The 14,918-nt window shown below is 36.5% G+C and overlaps 1 protein-coding gene across 3 annotated transcripts in view; it reads right to left on the reverse strand.

Annotated features, from left to right (window-relative positions):
- LOC131149146 (CYC02 protein-like) overlaps positions 1–14,918 on the reverse strand; it is a 58,834-nt gene that overhangs the window by 11,645 nt on the left and 32,271 nt on the right. The window lies entirely within an intron of this gene.

Below are 14,918 nucleotides of genomic sequence, written 5' to 3' on the forward strand. Positions count from 1 at the left end.
AATGGTGCTGTTAGAATTTTCTTGCTTGTCTATGTTGATGACAAGGTGATAACTATGTCTAACTCCTCTATTATTGATACTTTGATTGCTGCCATGAGTATTGTCTTCCCTATTCAGGATCATGGGAGATGATGTCTTTGTGCAGCAGCCTCAAGGCTTTGTGGACCTAACGCATCCTACATTAGTGTGCAAGCTCAATAAGGAAATTTAATTTATGGGTTGAAGCAAGCTCCAAGAGCTTGGTTTGATCAACTCAGTTCCTGGCTACTTGAGTATGGATTTCTTGTTTCCAAAGCTGATCCTTCACTTTTTATTTTCAATAATGGTGCTGTTAGAATTTTCTTGCTTGTTTATGTTGATGACATGGTGATACCTACGTCTAACTCCTATATTATTGATACTTTGATTGCTACCATGAGTATTGTCTTCCATGCTCAGGATGTTGGGAATTTGTCTTTCCTTTTGGGTCTTGAAATTGATTATACCACTGTTGGTTTGTTGATCCCCCAAAGAAAATACATAAAAAATTTACTCACTAGTAGCAACATGCTTCAATGCAAACCCATGTCCTCACCAATGGTTGCATCACTTAAGCTCTCTAAATTTGATTCACCTGATTTTGATGATCCGGTTCTCTACAGAAGCTTAGTTGGAGGTCTTCAATACCTCAATTTCACCTGCCCAGATATATCATTTGCCATGACTAAACTTTGTCAATTTATGCACTCACCCAAACTTACTCATTAGAGTGCACTGAAAAGGATCATGTGATACCTCAAGGATACAATCAACCATGGTTTATTCTTTACTTCTCAATCAAGTTTTTTTCTTCAAGCTTATTCTGATGCGGGTTGGGGTGGTTGTCCGAATGATCAATGATCAACCAGTGGTATTTGCATCTATCTTAGCAACCATCTCATATCATGGAGCTCTAAGAAACAAAAAGCAGTAGCTAGATCATCCACAGAAGTTGAATACAATCCTTGGCATCTTCGGCAGCTGAATTAATATGGCTTCAAACTCTTCTTAAGGAACTTGATCTTTTTTTACCTCAAGCACCAACACTTTGGTGTGACAACCTTGGTGCAACATACCTTTGTACTAATCCTATTTTTCATTCAAAAACCAAGCACATGGATATAGACTACCATTTTTTGAAGATCGTGTCGTTGCCAACACACTCAGAATTTCCTTTTATAGCTCCAAAGATCAACTTGTAGATGTTCTTACCAAACCGTTAGTTGTAGAAAATTTTAATCATTTTAAAGCAAGTCTCAAAGAGGTTGACACCCCTTGGACTCAATGGGTCGTATTAGACTATGTGCTCCTAGTGATAATTAGTTATACTAGCCCAACTACAGTAGAATAAATTGTAACCAATATATATTCTCTTCTGTTGATTGTAAAAATTTTATATTCTTTGATTCCTCATGTAATGTCTATTTATAGACACCACTTTCGTAAATTAAATGCAGAGAATATACATCAAGTTTTCATTTCTATAAACAATTCTCACAAGCATCCAACAATAAGAAACATTGAGACATTTTCAAAAACATCTAATAGTCATGTTAACACAATCATACAAATCAATAAGAAACAAAACCCCAAAATTTTATGGATTGATATTATAGAGACATTTTCACAAACATTTAATAGTAATATTTGATGCATTGATAAGTTTCCAAGATTAAGGATAGAAAATACCTAGAAATAGAAGAAGGGATGATCTTGTAACTCCATCAAATAAGAGAGAGAGAGAGAGAGAGAGAGTACAAAAAATCAACAGCGACAAGAATCGATGGCTTCAAAATGCATATAATTGGCGATGGTGACCAAAATTGAAGGCTTCGAAATGCATGAATCAGCAATGGCAACCTGCAGAATCAATGACCAAAAATCAGGAGAAGGCGACGCGATCATTGCTATTGGATATTTGGGCCAGACCAATATCAATCCTCTTGTGCACGATGAATCTTGGAAGGCTTTGAATGAAGCTGAAAGCTCATGAGAAAGGGATCCATTGAGAATGGCGGAAGGCTAGCCATGGTGCCACGGTGCGACTATTTTCACACCCTTGTGAAGGGTCGTTCGGCGCTAGCTAAAGCACTCTTGCTTAACTAGCTAGCCTATCGTTTACCAATATTCATCCATGAAACACTTTCATTAGCATTCATTCAAATGGCAGCAAAAATAGTAATTAATTCATGAAAGTAGTGGCAAGCGAGCAGTAAACATTGAAGCAAATTTAATTCATTGACAACACCTCCGTTGACATTGTGTGTTTAGTGAGGGAGGCAAGTAGGCTAAACACATTGGAAAAAGCTAGTGAGTTTTACAATGACTGATGAACACTCACCCTCTCCTAAAGAGGTTTTTATGTAATTATCATCCTGACACTAGGAAACATCAAAGTGACCGAGGAGTCATACTGCCTTATTTGGCATACAAATAAACTACTAACAGAAAATAACCCTACACTAGTATTTACATTATGGAAACCTATCCCAAGTACACGAGACAAGCGGTCACTGGCAAGCATAATGCCCTGAACAAGCTTAGCTCGTGACATTCTCCCTTATTTATGCGGTCGACATCCTTGTAGACTTTGGCGGTAGGTACACTTCAAGTTTTTCCACGAATGGTTGAATATCTTCCACAAAAATCCAGCTGATTTCTTTGTCATCAAGGCATTTCCACTTCACTAGGAACTTCTGCCACTTCTTCTTTAAGGATATGAACTCTCTGTCTTCAAGGATCTCTTTAAATTCACGTCTGTCAGGTTGCACTATCTTTAACTCTGCTTTATTGGACTGACTTCTACTCAGGTCATTAGTGTCGGCATTGAACGTCTTAAGGCAGCTGACATTAAACTGCGGTCTTCTCCCCTGATCTGCCCACTTCTTCATCTGCTTAGAAGCTTTCTTCGTATAGGCTTGGGCAAACTCTGCATTTTGTCTCCATTCTTTAGTCAAGATGTATGCCCTGGGACTCTTTCGTCTGTACGGCTTGCCCACTGTGTGAGGTAACAGTGGCTGCTAGCCTATAACAAACTCAAAAGGGCTCTTGTTGGTTGTTGAGCTCCTTTGGGCATTGCCATAGAACGAAGGCACATCAAGTAGTTGCATGCCATTCTTCTGGTTGTCGTTGAAAAAATTGCTCAAGTTCTCTTCTAGTAGCTCTCTGAATCTCTTCATCTGTCCATATGTCTGTCGGTGATAGCTCGAAGAGATGTCAATATGTGATCTAAATATCCTAAAAAAATTATGTCAAGAAGTTGTAAGTGAACATTAAGTCTCGATCATGAATAATAACTTGGGGAACACCCCAATATCTCACAATAGTCACAAGGAACAATTGTGTCGTCTCCTCTGCCAAATAGTACTTTGGTGCGGCCATGAAAGTACCATACTTCTTCCGCTCCCCCTTGTCTTGTTGGCAAGTGAGACAAGTTTTGGTATAATCAACCACACCTTCCTGCGTGTGCGGCCAATAATACCTCCCCAGTAGTACTATCATTGGAGTCATTCTCCGCAAATACCCCTCAACGAACTTCCAGCTATACCTAGTAAGGCTAAGAAAGGAATGCAACTCCTTCACTATCATGGGGATCTTCCGTTCTTGAATCATCCTTACCTTCTCCATAATCCTCCGGATATGACCTTGTTCAACCACATGACCAAGGAATTTGTTGCTCCACTGAGCAAAAGAGCACTTCTCTTTCTTCACATACAGACTATTTCTCTCAGCCTGTAGAACACCTTCCATAGATGCTCTTCATGTTTCCTCTAAAACAACACCAATGCTCCCAACAATGTTTTGGAAGGGTGAACACATCCTGCTTCCAATTTATCAAGTTGTTTCCCCAACTATACTATCTCTGGAGGACCCATACGACATGGCCCTTTAGCAGGTGGTTTCACTCCTAATAACAACTCGATTTCATGCTCCACAGTCCGTCGTGAAAGCAAATTGTGAGGCAACTTATCCGGCAACACCTCCTTGTACTCATCCAACACCGCTTGGATGGTCGTAGGCTCTAGCTCTCAGCCTACTTCTTTGTCTACCACCACCGTGGCTAGACGTGTCTACTCACCCTGACCCAATCCCTCATTAAGTTGCATGGCTGAAATGGACTTCCCGTCATCTCCTTTCATTGCAATGACTTGCATGCATGAGTGATCTCCCACCAGACATAGAGAACCATCTGAAGGCATCAACACTACCCTTGTCCCCCTTAGGAACTCCATTCCTAAAATGACTAGAAAGTTATCCAATGACCTTCTCATTGTCCAAGCTTTACTGCCACTTGCTTGGCTACTCCTAGAGTAGGCTAGGCTACAGAAATAACTACTTTCATGCATCCTATATCCTTCTCTAAGGATAAGTTGAGTCTCCATGCTTCTAGTTGAGAAACAAAGTTATGGGTAGCCTTGGTATCCACCATAGCACTGGTACTCTTCCCATTGATTCTCAAGTCCACAAACATTAGTCCTCTGGCTTGTGTAACATTTGGGGCTTTAGCCAACTTTTCCATTGCGCTCACCTGTCGCATTGCACCCATCCTTAGGGTCTCATCTTCTTCCCTATCGTCTTCCACTGCCTATTCTACAATGGAAGTCTGTAAAGCATTACGTGTTACTTTGTGAGGGCACTCAAAAACTCTATGAGGACCTCAACACAAGTAAAACTAGAGTTTACCCTTTCCCTTGGGTGTGTTGAACCCTCGAGATGACAAAACTTCCTTTGAGGCTGATGCTTTATAGTTGGCTCCTCCACTCTTGGGTTTGCCTTTCTTGAAAGACTTTTTATTGTTTCTCTTTTCGCCAGACCCTTTGGATGAAGCGATATTCTCCCCGGCATAGGCAGTCAAGCATTCTGTAGCAACTTGTGCAGTAGACAAGTCTTGAACTCTTTGTCTATGAAGTTAAGTTCTTGCTCATGGTTTCATCCTCTGTAGAAAATAAAACAATTTGTCCTTCTCTGAAATATCCCTGATATCCAACATCAAAGCAGAAAATTGTTTCATGTATTCCTTGATTGACCAAGTATGCTTAAGGTCTTTTAGCTTTTTCCTTGCATTATACTCAACATTCTCAGGAAAGAATTGGATCTTGAGCTCTCTCTTCAAGTCTGCCCAACCATCAATTACACAGCTTCCATTTTCAATGTCATTGTACTTAGCACGCCACCACAGTTTGGCTTCACCAACTAAGTATATGATTGCAGTATCCACTTTCACTTGTTCTGAGGCCATCCTCACAGTGCGAAAATAATGTTCCATATCAAACAAGAAGTTCTCTAACTCCTTGGCATCATTGGCACCCCTATACGTCCTGGGTTCCAGTACCTTGGTCTTGCTAACTCTCAGAGTGTTGGAGTTCCCTATAGTAAGAACCATTAGATTCACCTTTGCATCTAGATCAACCATCTGAGCCTGCAAAGTTTCCACAGTGTGGTGAAAGTCCTCTAACATTTCACTTGTCAAACTTGCTTGATGTTGGTGTGATGCCATCACTTCATCAACAAGTCCCCTCAGTTGGGCCATCTTGTTGGCCATATTGTTGGTTGTTTATTCAACCTGTGCTTCTAGTGCACTGATTCTTTCAGCATTGTTTGGTGCCATGGTCACTTACCAAAGCTTTCTAAATCTCACAATGATGGTAATTGAATTCTCATAGCAATTGAGCCTTGTCTCTGATACCAAGTGTCATGACTTTGGCTCTGATACAAAGTGTCACAGTCCGACTATTTTCACACCCTTGTGAAGGGCCATGCGGCGCTAGTTAAAGCACATTTGATTAACTAGCTAGCCTATCATTAACCAACATTCATCCACGAAACACTTTCATTAGCATTCATTCAAATAGCAGCAAAAACAGTAATCAATTCATGAAAGTCTTGGCAAGCGAGTAGTAAACATTGAAGCAAACGTAATTCATTAACAACACCTCCGTTGACATCGTATGCTTAGTGAGGGAGGCAAGTAGGCTAAACACATTGACAAAAGCTAGTAAGTTGTACAATGACTGATGAACACTTACCCTCCTCTAAAGAGGTTTTTATGTAATTATCATCCTGGTACTAGGAAACATCAAAGTGACTGAGGAGTCATATTGGCTTATTTGGCATACAAATAAACTATTAGTAGAAAATAACCCTACACTAGTATTTACATGATGGAAACCCATCCCAAGTGCACGAAGCAAGCAGTCACAAGCAATCATAATGCCCTGAACAAGTTTAGCTCGTGCCACGTGGCAAGTGCAGTTCAAGAGATCCCCGCGCGACTGTTCAACTATTTTTAAGAAAATAGGAGGGGCTAAATTTTTATGAATTTTGGTTTAATAGGAAGTAAAGAAAAACGACCTCATTTTAATGGTGCAAGATGATGTCATTTAATTGTCCAATTCGTGCTAAATAATCGGCCGAATGTTTTGGTGCCAAACTAAATATTTTATCAGGGGGTTCTCAAAATGGAAATTGAATCCATTGACAAAAATGAGGTTTTACTAGTGGATTAAACTGCAGGTATGAACCGCTTGTCAAATACCCTTTATGTCAGCTGTCATTCTAAACTGTTGGTAAAAAATCACTAGTATTGAACTTAATTTTTGTAGTGAATGGAGAGTCAAAAGATATCAGCTAATAGATTAATTGTTGGGATCCTAGATTTTTGCACTACTTTTACTAGGGTTGTTTGCTATATTATAGTGGTCTGGATTTTATTATGCCACTTTCTTTGATAATCGACGAATAGGCATGGACAAAGAAAAGAATGGATATATGAATGTTTCATAATAAATATCTTATTCAAGCTCTCACTCGAAAGAGCAATTACTGATCTTCCCATCCTTGGTCAATGCATTCATGTCTTGCAACAAATCTCTCATTCAAGAGAGGAGTTATATATATATATATATATATATATATATATATATATATATATATATATATATATATAAATAAAATAAATTGCGAAATTAAAGAGACAATCAAAATAACGAGAGACTATTGTTCTACTACCCATTTACACATAATGTATCCATTGCCACCCCACTTTGAAATTGAAGTTTGCCTTGGTCAAAGGATCACCCTCTTTACCAGCGAAAATTATAAGAAGATTCACCCCACGAATAGGGGTAGTGTAGATTTGCAAAAAGGAGGAAAATCAAAGAAGAAAAGGAAATCCAAAAAAGAAAGAAAGAAAGAAAAAATGATAACAAGAATAAAGAAGGGGGAAAACAAAAGCAAAGGAAAAAAGGGCATGAATGAGAAAATGAAAGGTGATCCATGGTTGTTATTACCTAAAGCTAGCACAATAAATTTTGAGCCAAGTCCTTTATGTATTTACTCCAACACCTAAGTCTTGTTACCATCAAAAGAAAAGCCCTCTCAAATTGAGACATCCATCTAATCCTCAACAAAGTGTCTTTACCATCTGCACTACATATGGACTTGATCCCACATGAGGTACGTAGGCAACTTGCTATTGAAAGTAAGTTCAATCCCAACTTCTCAAAATAGAGTTATGAATAGGTACTAGGGGCTTAGGGTTTAATAGTAGGTTTTGAGCCTATTTTCATCATTTCTATTACCCCTAACCCAATCTACATTTCATCATATATTATTAAGTCTTGATATCACGTTTTTAGCATTGTACTTAAGGAAATTTGCTTTTGATATCTCAAAATCAAGACCAACCAAGCATATTTTACAATTTCATCAGATTCTTCATCTTTAGAAGAATGTAACTTTTTATCTTAGCATACAACCCTTAGGGAGTTTGAGGTACCAATTTTTTGCATGTATCACAAAAATCTGCAACAATGGTACGTAGTTAAAGCCAACCTTTGGAAAAAATCGAAAATGACATCAAGTGGCAAACATAGGCATGGAGGACTAAGAAAAAAATTGAAGGAAAAAAACAATACAAAGTAGAAATGATGAACTTGAAAAGCAATCGTTCGAAGAATGGAAAAACCCCATTGCAGACTAGGGTAGTTTTTATTTGAAGGACAATTGATATAAAGTGAAGATCATATTGCAAAGGATTTCTACTAGAGAGAAACTATTGGAGGGGATGGATTTTTTCCACAGTATATATATTTTATAACCATGGTGACCCAAATTGTGAAATAGGCTAAATCATTTTCCTCTTTGTCTGCAATTCCTTTAGAATATCAATGGGCAAAGCTTGTGGATTCAACAATTGAAAGTTTATTTTTATTTTTATTTTTACAGACTGGGTAGTTTTTTTCCCACTAGGCCTTCCTCTCCAACTGAACATGCATGTAATCCCCCAAGGTTTTCTTTTTCTTGAGATATTCAAGTGTGTGTGCAAGGGAGCCCTGACTTCATTTTTTTAAAGAGAAAAAGGAAGATAGGGTGTTCCCCTAATTCCCCTTTGCCAAAACACCCTTCAGAAAACAAGAAAATCCTCTCTTTGTCCTACAATAGTGATTGGAGATAATCTTACTCTAATTTTAAGGACAAATCCCTAACTAAATTAGGGATAACCCCCTATCTGACAAGACAAAGGCAATTAACCTTAAATATTATGAAATTGGATCCCATAACTTAGTCCAAAATCAAATTGCAATGGCAAGAGTCTAAGGAAGGGTAGAGAAAGCTCAACTAATTGTTTACTAACCATTTACTGTCCATTATTAATGTATAATTAAATGATGAGTTTTCATAATTTAATCACATCAATGACAACTCAAATTCATTTCCATAGTAAAATACACTAGCTAAACATAGGCTTGGTCATGTTATTTTCATAATAAAACCAATTACCCCTCTCCATTTAAATATTGTGCCCTTATCTCACTTAAGTTTCATCCTAATACTTGACCCATGTTTAAGTAGTATGCCTTTACTTTTCCAATTGAGTGGGGTCAATTTGTTCTACATTGGATACTCCTTTCTATATCCCAAACCATATGACAATAGGTTAAAAAATGAGAAATCTAACTAGCCTCCTACACAGTACTTAAAGTTACTCGAGAAAACTAATCATGGTTACCCTTGGTCACACTTCTTTAGGCATCAAAAGAATGTAATTATTTAGAGTATATACTAGCTAGTTTTATTTTGCAAGTTAGGCCTTCAATTTAGACTTGCCATGTTGCCTAAGCTACCCCATGAATTCATATTTTGCAACATCACAATGATCACATAGATTCATGTAAATATGGTTATATCACTTTTATTTTTCTTCATTGGCTAAAATTATATGATTACACGCTTAAATTGCGTAATTAAGTGTTTTAATTCATACATTGAGGCGTATATTTTTAATTAAATATCTAATTACTCTAAATAATTTAACATTGTATCCTATTTATAATATTTTGGTTTTACTTAATAATTTATGAATTTGTTGTGTATTTTTATCACTAGGTAATTATTGGAAGCTAAAAGCGACACTATTTCGTACTCTGGGTGTAACTTTCTCATCCAAGCTCTGATCGAGACGATTCAAAATTTTGAAAAAATATGAGGAAGTGCTCTACGAATTTTGTGTTTCAAGTTTTGAGAGATACAGACTCTAGGATGGTCAAACTTGGGCATGTTCTCTAGGAGACAGAAAATTAAAAAGGAAGAAACAAATGAAGAAAAGAGAAAAAAGAAAAAGAAAAAAGAGTGATTTGACCTAGCCATGCAGCCGGATCCTCTCCAAAGGTGTGCTGAGTAGGGCTCTTGCCTCCTTCTCCCTTATATATTTCTTTTCTTTTCTCTCTTCATAGGAACCGCCCCCTCTCCATTCCTCCTTCTCTTACTCTCTCAACTCTCCTCTCTCCATCTCTTTTCATCTTTACTTTCTCTCCCTTTCCCCGTCTTCTCTCTAACTCTCGTATCTTCCTCTATTGCTCTCCTCTCTTCTCTCTCCCTTTCTCTTCCTTTCTTTCTCTCTCCCTTCCTGCTGCACCCAAGATCCTTTGTTGTTCCTGTGAACACCCAGTCGAAGCCCCTTGCTGCTGTGTATCTGTTGCCCAGCAGAGAGACCCCCCTTGCTGTAGTTGTTGCTATAGCTACTCTTCTTTGTCCTGCTACTGGGCTACAATCCCAAGGACCCGAGAAGGCTTGCTGTGCTTTCTGGCTACTACTCTTCAACTCAAAGCCACCACGGCTGTTGCAACTTGCAATGGCGAGCGAACTTCTTTCTCTCTTTCTCTTTCTTTCTTCTTTTCTTTAGTTTTTGTTCTTGCTGTTAAATAATTGAATAATTTTTATATTTTTTTTAGCAGAATTTAAATTAAAGTTTTAATTTTTAATTCTTGTTTGGTTATTATTATTTTAATCAAGTTATTTTCTTTCTTGTCTTATTTTACATTATCATTGGGATTAAAGTTGCTTGGGTTATTTTTTATTGATAGAGTTCGGTTTGATTTCTTGGAAAAAAAAAGAATAAAATACAGAAATAAAAAATATCTTCTTTAGGACTTAAATTAATTGTCTTCTTTAAAACTAAATTTTATTGGGTTCTATTTAGATTAAGCTCGTTTAATTAAAGTCTGAAATTTGTTATCGTATTTAGTTATTGTTTAGTAATTAAAGTCTTAATTTTGATTCAAGTTCTTGATTGCAAAAAATTGGTTTTTCTTGGTTGAGTTTGTGTTCGATTGAGTTTTTAATTACATGCTTAAGTTTGTGCTTAAGGTTATCATTTTTAAATTTTTAAGTTCAACGCGTATTTCAATTCTTGTCTGGCTATTAAACGTAGGATTTTTGTTTCTCATTGTTAAAATTAGTTCGTGTTAGGATTTAGAATTTAAATTGCATGTTATTTTAATTCGTTAAAGAAATCTCAACAAACCAGAAAACCCAAATCTCAACTGTGTTCAGTAACCTTTTTGTTTTTTATTTTCTGATTGGAATTAAGTAAAATTTGGAATTAAACTGCATTCCCTAAGGAGACGATCTGACCCTTGGGTTAAGTATTACACGACTGAACTCCTATACTTGGGATAGCTTTCGAGCTGCTCATTTTTCGAGTGAGTCAAGTTTTTAGCGTCGTTGCCAGGGAATGTCAATTTTAGTTTCAAATTAGTGTTTTTCCTGTTATTTTAATTTTTCTCATGAAAAAGGAAAAAAAAAAAAGGAAAAAAGAAATTTTTAGTTTTGAAGAAAATATGGTTGCACCTACACCACGCACGCTTATGAAATTTTTGCAACCTACATGCACCACTGCACCATCTTACACTACTTTATCTAATGACGCACTTAATTTCATGATGCAGTGCAGGAGGACATCATTGATACCTCAGTTTTACGACACGAAATCCGAGTGTCCTTATCGGCACTTGACAGAGTTTGAGTTGACTTGCAATATTTTTTTCCCTCGTGCTAGAACTGATGAATTTACTAGACTTCGTTTATTTCTTGCCTTTTTGAAGGATAGGGTGAAGATGTGGTCTAATTTTTTGAGACCTCACTCTATCTCTAATTGGGCCGATATAGAGCGTGAATTTCGTTATAAATTTTGCCCCTCACAGAGAACTCAATTTTTGCAAGAACAGATCATTCAGTTTATACAGAAGAGTGACAAGACTTTTCAGGCTTACTAGGAGAGGTTCAAGGATTTGCTAAGTACTTGTCCACATCATGGGTTTGAATCATGGAGGTTAGTCAATTATTTCTATACAACTCTTACTCCTAATTGCAAACAATTTTTCCAAATTATGTGTAATGGAGAACTCTTCAGCAAGGAACCGAATCAAGCACTATCATTCTTTGATTACTTAGGTGAAAGTGTCCGACAATGGAATACATGATATGATCAGGCACCCATGGCAGTACAACCTATCAGCACAATCGGTGGTGGAGGTAAATATAAGCCAACATATTATCTAGACGTTCCTCCGCCTTAGTATCAGCCACAATAAATCTATTAAAGCTATGTTGTTGACTCTATGAGCCCAATCCGATTTTAATAATGAAAAATCACTTGGTATTTGATCAGTGCATTGAGTTTGTGAACAATAACCATATTAAGCACGCACAGAAGAATAATGAGTCATGGAAGCCTTAAAGTAAAACATACATATCTTGGAAAGATCCATAGAACTCAAAGAGTACGAGAATCAAGATGCAAGTGGCAAAGTTCAAGATCATCATGGGAATGGGTACTTAGATCTCATGTATGTACATTTTAATATGATTTAATTTGAGGCTCAACATAACCTAGAATGACTTTAGGACTCATGCATTTCATGAACATCATTGGGGTACTTTCATGGACTTAGAAATACTTTTAAAACCCTAGAAAATGTTTTTATAAAAGACCCAAGAAAGAGATTAAAGAAGATTTTTAAATTAGAAAAGAAAAATTCATAAAAAGGGAACTTTGGTAGCCTGAACTCAACCTCAGTCGCCTAAAGAATTTCTTCAGGAGCCTGAAAATTAAGTTCAGTAGCCTGAAGAATTAATAGGAAACACATAAAGTTAGTCGAGGCACTTCGGTCGCCTGAATCTAGAACTTCAGGCGCCTGAACTCGCCACTTCAGGAGCCTGAACCTCACTTTAGGCACCTGACCCTGTATTCCAAGTTAATTTTTCAAAACTTTAAGAGACTTTGGTCACTTGGGCTTTGACCTCAGTAGCCTGAACTTGCGGGAAAACTTAAAAATATGATTTTTATTAAAATAACTCGCGAGATATTTCTTTGATCCAATGGTTATGATCAATTCTAAGGGTAAGACACTATATATACTGAATATCTAAACCCAAGTACGTTATAAAAATGAAAAGAGAAGAGAAGAGAACTTTGTTTTGAAAGAGAATTGAGAAATCTGAGCGTAAAGATATATGATTGCTTGCACTCTAGCTTCTATTCATCAAGCTTAGGCAAATCTACTCCGGAGATCAAAGGGGATTCATTCACACAACTTTATTTCTTCTTGGTTTTGAGTTTTGGTTGATTCATTTAGCTTTTCCAAGAGATTCTCATTCAATATCTGTTATTGAATATCTTTAGAGAAGTTTGACATTGAGTGTTTCATATTCGTATAAGGATTGTTTGTGACAAGTTGAATACTTGAGAAAGTTTTTATTTGGCCATTATTTAAAGAGTAATCATTTAAGTGTGTTCAAAGTTAAAGACGTGATATTTTGGTTAATTCTAAACTAGTTGATTAGATATCTTAAGAAGTGTATAACTATATCTATACCTATTGAAGGATATTTTCTGAAAATCAAATATTAAGTTTGTTAATCTTTGGTATTCTCATCATATAGATATATAGATATATACTTTAAGTCAAATATTACCAAGATCGCTTTGAGATTGAAATCTTGAGAAAAATATTGTTTTTGACAGAGTGTGTTTAAACTCTTTGCAATCTTCAAAGCTTTTTTTATAAGTTCACATTAGTTATTCGTGATTTTTTTCATAAAGTGAACTAGAACCCTAATATTCTCCAAAGCGTTTAAATCTATCATTTTTTGGAGATTTGATAAAAAGGAATTTGTGTGTTGAAGCATATCATACATAAACGATTATATCATTTCATACATTCTAAGCTTCAAGTTATATCATATGTTAATGTATTAGGAATTTGAATTGTACTCACGAGCTTTTGCTTGGAAGCATTTTTGAGTATTTTTACACATTCTATTGTATTCACAGTTCGATGTGTGAACCGAGGTTTGAAGAGAGAGTTGTATCTCTTGTAAGCAGTGGAGTAGGAGGGAGTTGTACCTCTTGTAAGAAGCGGATTGTAAGGGAAGTTCCATCCAAATTTAAGGAGCAGGGATTTTAGTGAAATCCTTGAGTAGTTGCTCAAGGTGAGGACGTAGGCTGAGTTGGCTGAACCTCGTAAAAACTGCATTTGTCTTCTCTCTTCCCTTTACTCTTTACTTTCAGCACTACGTTTAAATTGGTCGTATTGCATGTGTAGGTTGAATAACATTGCACAAAATTAATTGGGTAATAAGAACTCATTGGCAAATTGAATTTGTTTTTGTTATAAATCCCTGAGATTGTTTTGCTAAATATACAAGTAGGGATTAAGTGGTAAATAGATTCAAAGAATTTTAAAATACCCAATTCATCCCCCCTCTTGGGATTACACCTAATTCAACAATTGGTATGAGAGCGGGTTTACATAAACTTAATAGTTCTTTTGTAAAAGATCACATGACACACATCAGTGTAACTCCATTCGGTGAGGGACACTCATCTACTAAACCACCAATTTTTTGTGGTGTAAATTACACCTATTGGAAACGTAGGATGAGCATATATCTGCTAAACATAGATTGGAAGGTTTGGAAAATAGTGACTAAGGAAAATCACATTCCCATGAAAGTAATTGATAAGACTAATGTACCTAAAACTGAAGATGAATATACAGGGGAAGACTGGAAATCAGTACAAATCAATGCTACTACCATGAACTTGCTTTTTTGTGCATTAGACGTAGAAGAATTTAATAGGGTAATGGCATGTAACTTGGCTAAAGAAATTTTGGAAAAGTTAGAAGTTGCATATGAAGGCACTAAGGAAGTCAAGGATAGTATGATAGAAATGCTCACCAGTGAATATGAAGCATTTAAAATGACTACTGATGAATCCATACAATCCATGTACACTAGATTAACACACATCATTAATTCTTTAAATGCACTTGGAAAGACTTACCCTACTTATGAGTTGATCAAGAAAATACTCAAGGGATTACCTCCAGTGTGGGAAGCGAAAGCTACGGCAATAACAGAAGGGAGATGTTGGCCTTACAAGGCTAAAATCTTGTTATCTTGTTTTGATGCAAACAAACAAGTGAAATTTAATGTATTTTTGTGAGTAATGATATTTCAGGGCTCATATATGAGAAAGCAAGGTCAAAATGCTCACATGGATCAAATGAAGCTTAAAAGAGTCAAAGTATGGATTTAAAGATAATATATTAAAC

This window comes from Malania oleifera, chromosome 2 (assembly GCF_029873635.1).
Source record: "Malania oleifera isolate guangnan ecotype guangnan chromosome 2, ASM2987363v1, whole genome shotgun sequence".
Taxonomy (NCBI): domain Eukaryota; kingdom Viridiplantae; phylum Streptophyta; class Magnoliopsida; order Santalales; family Ximeniaceae; genus Malania; species Malania oleifera.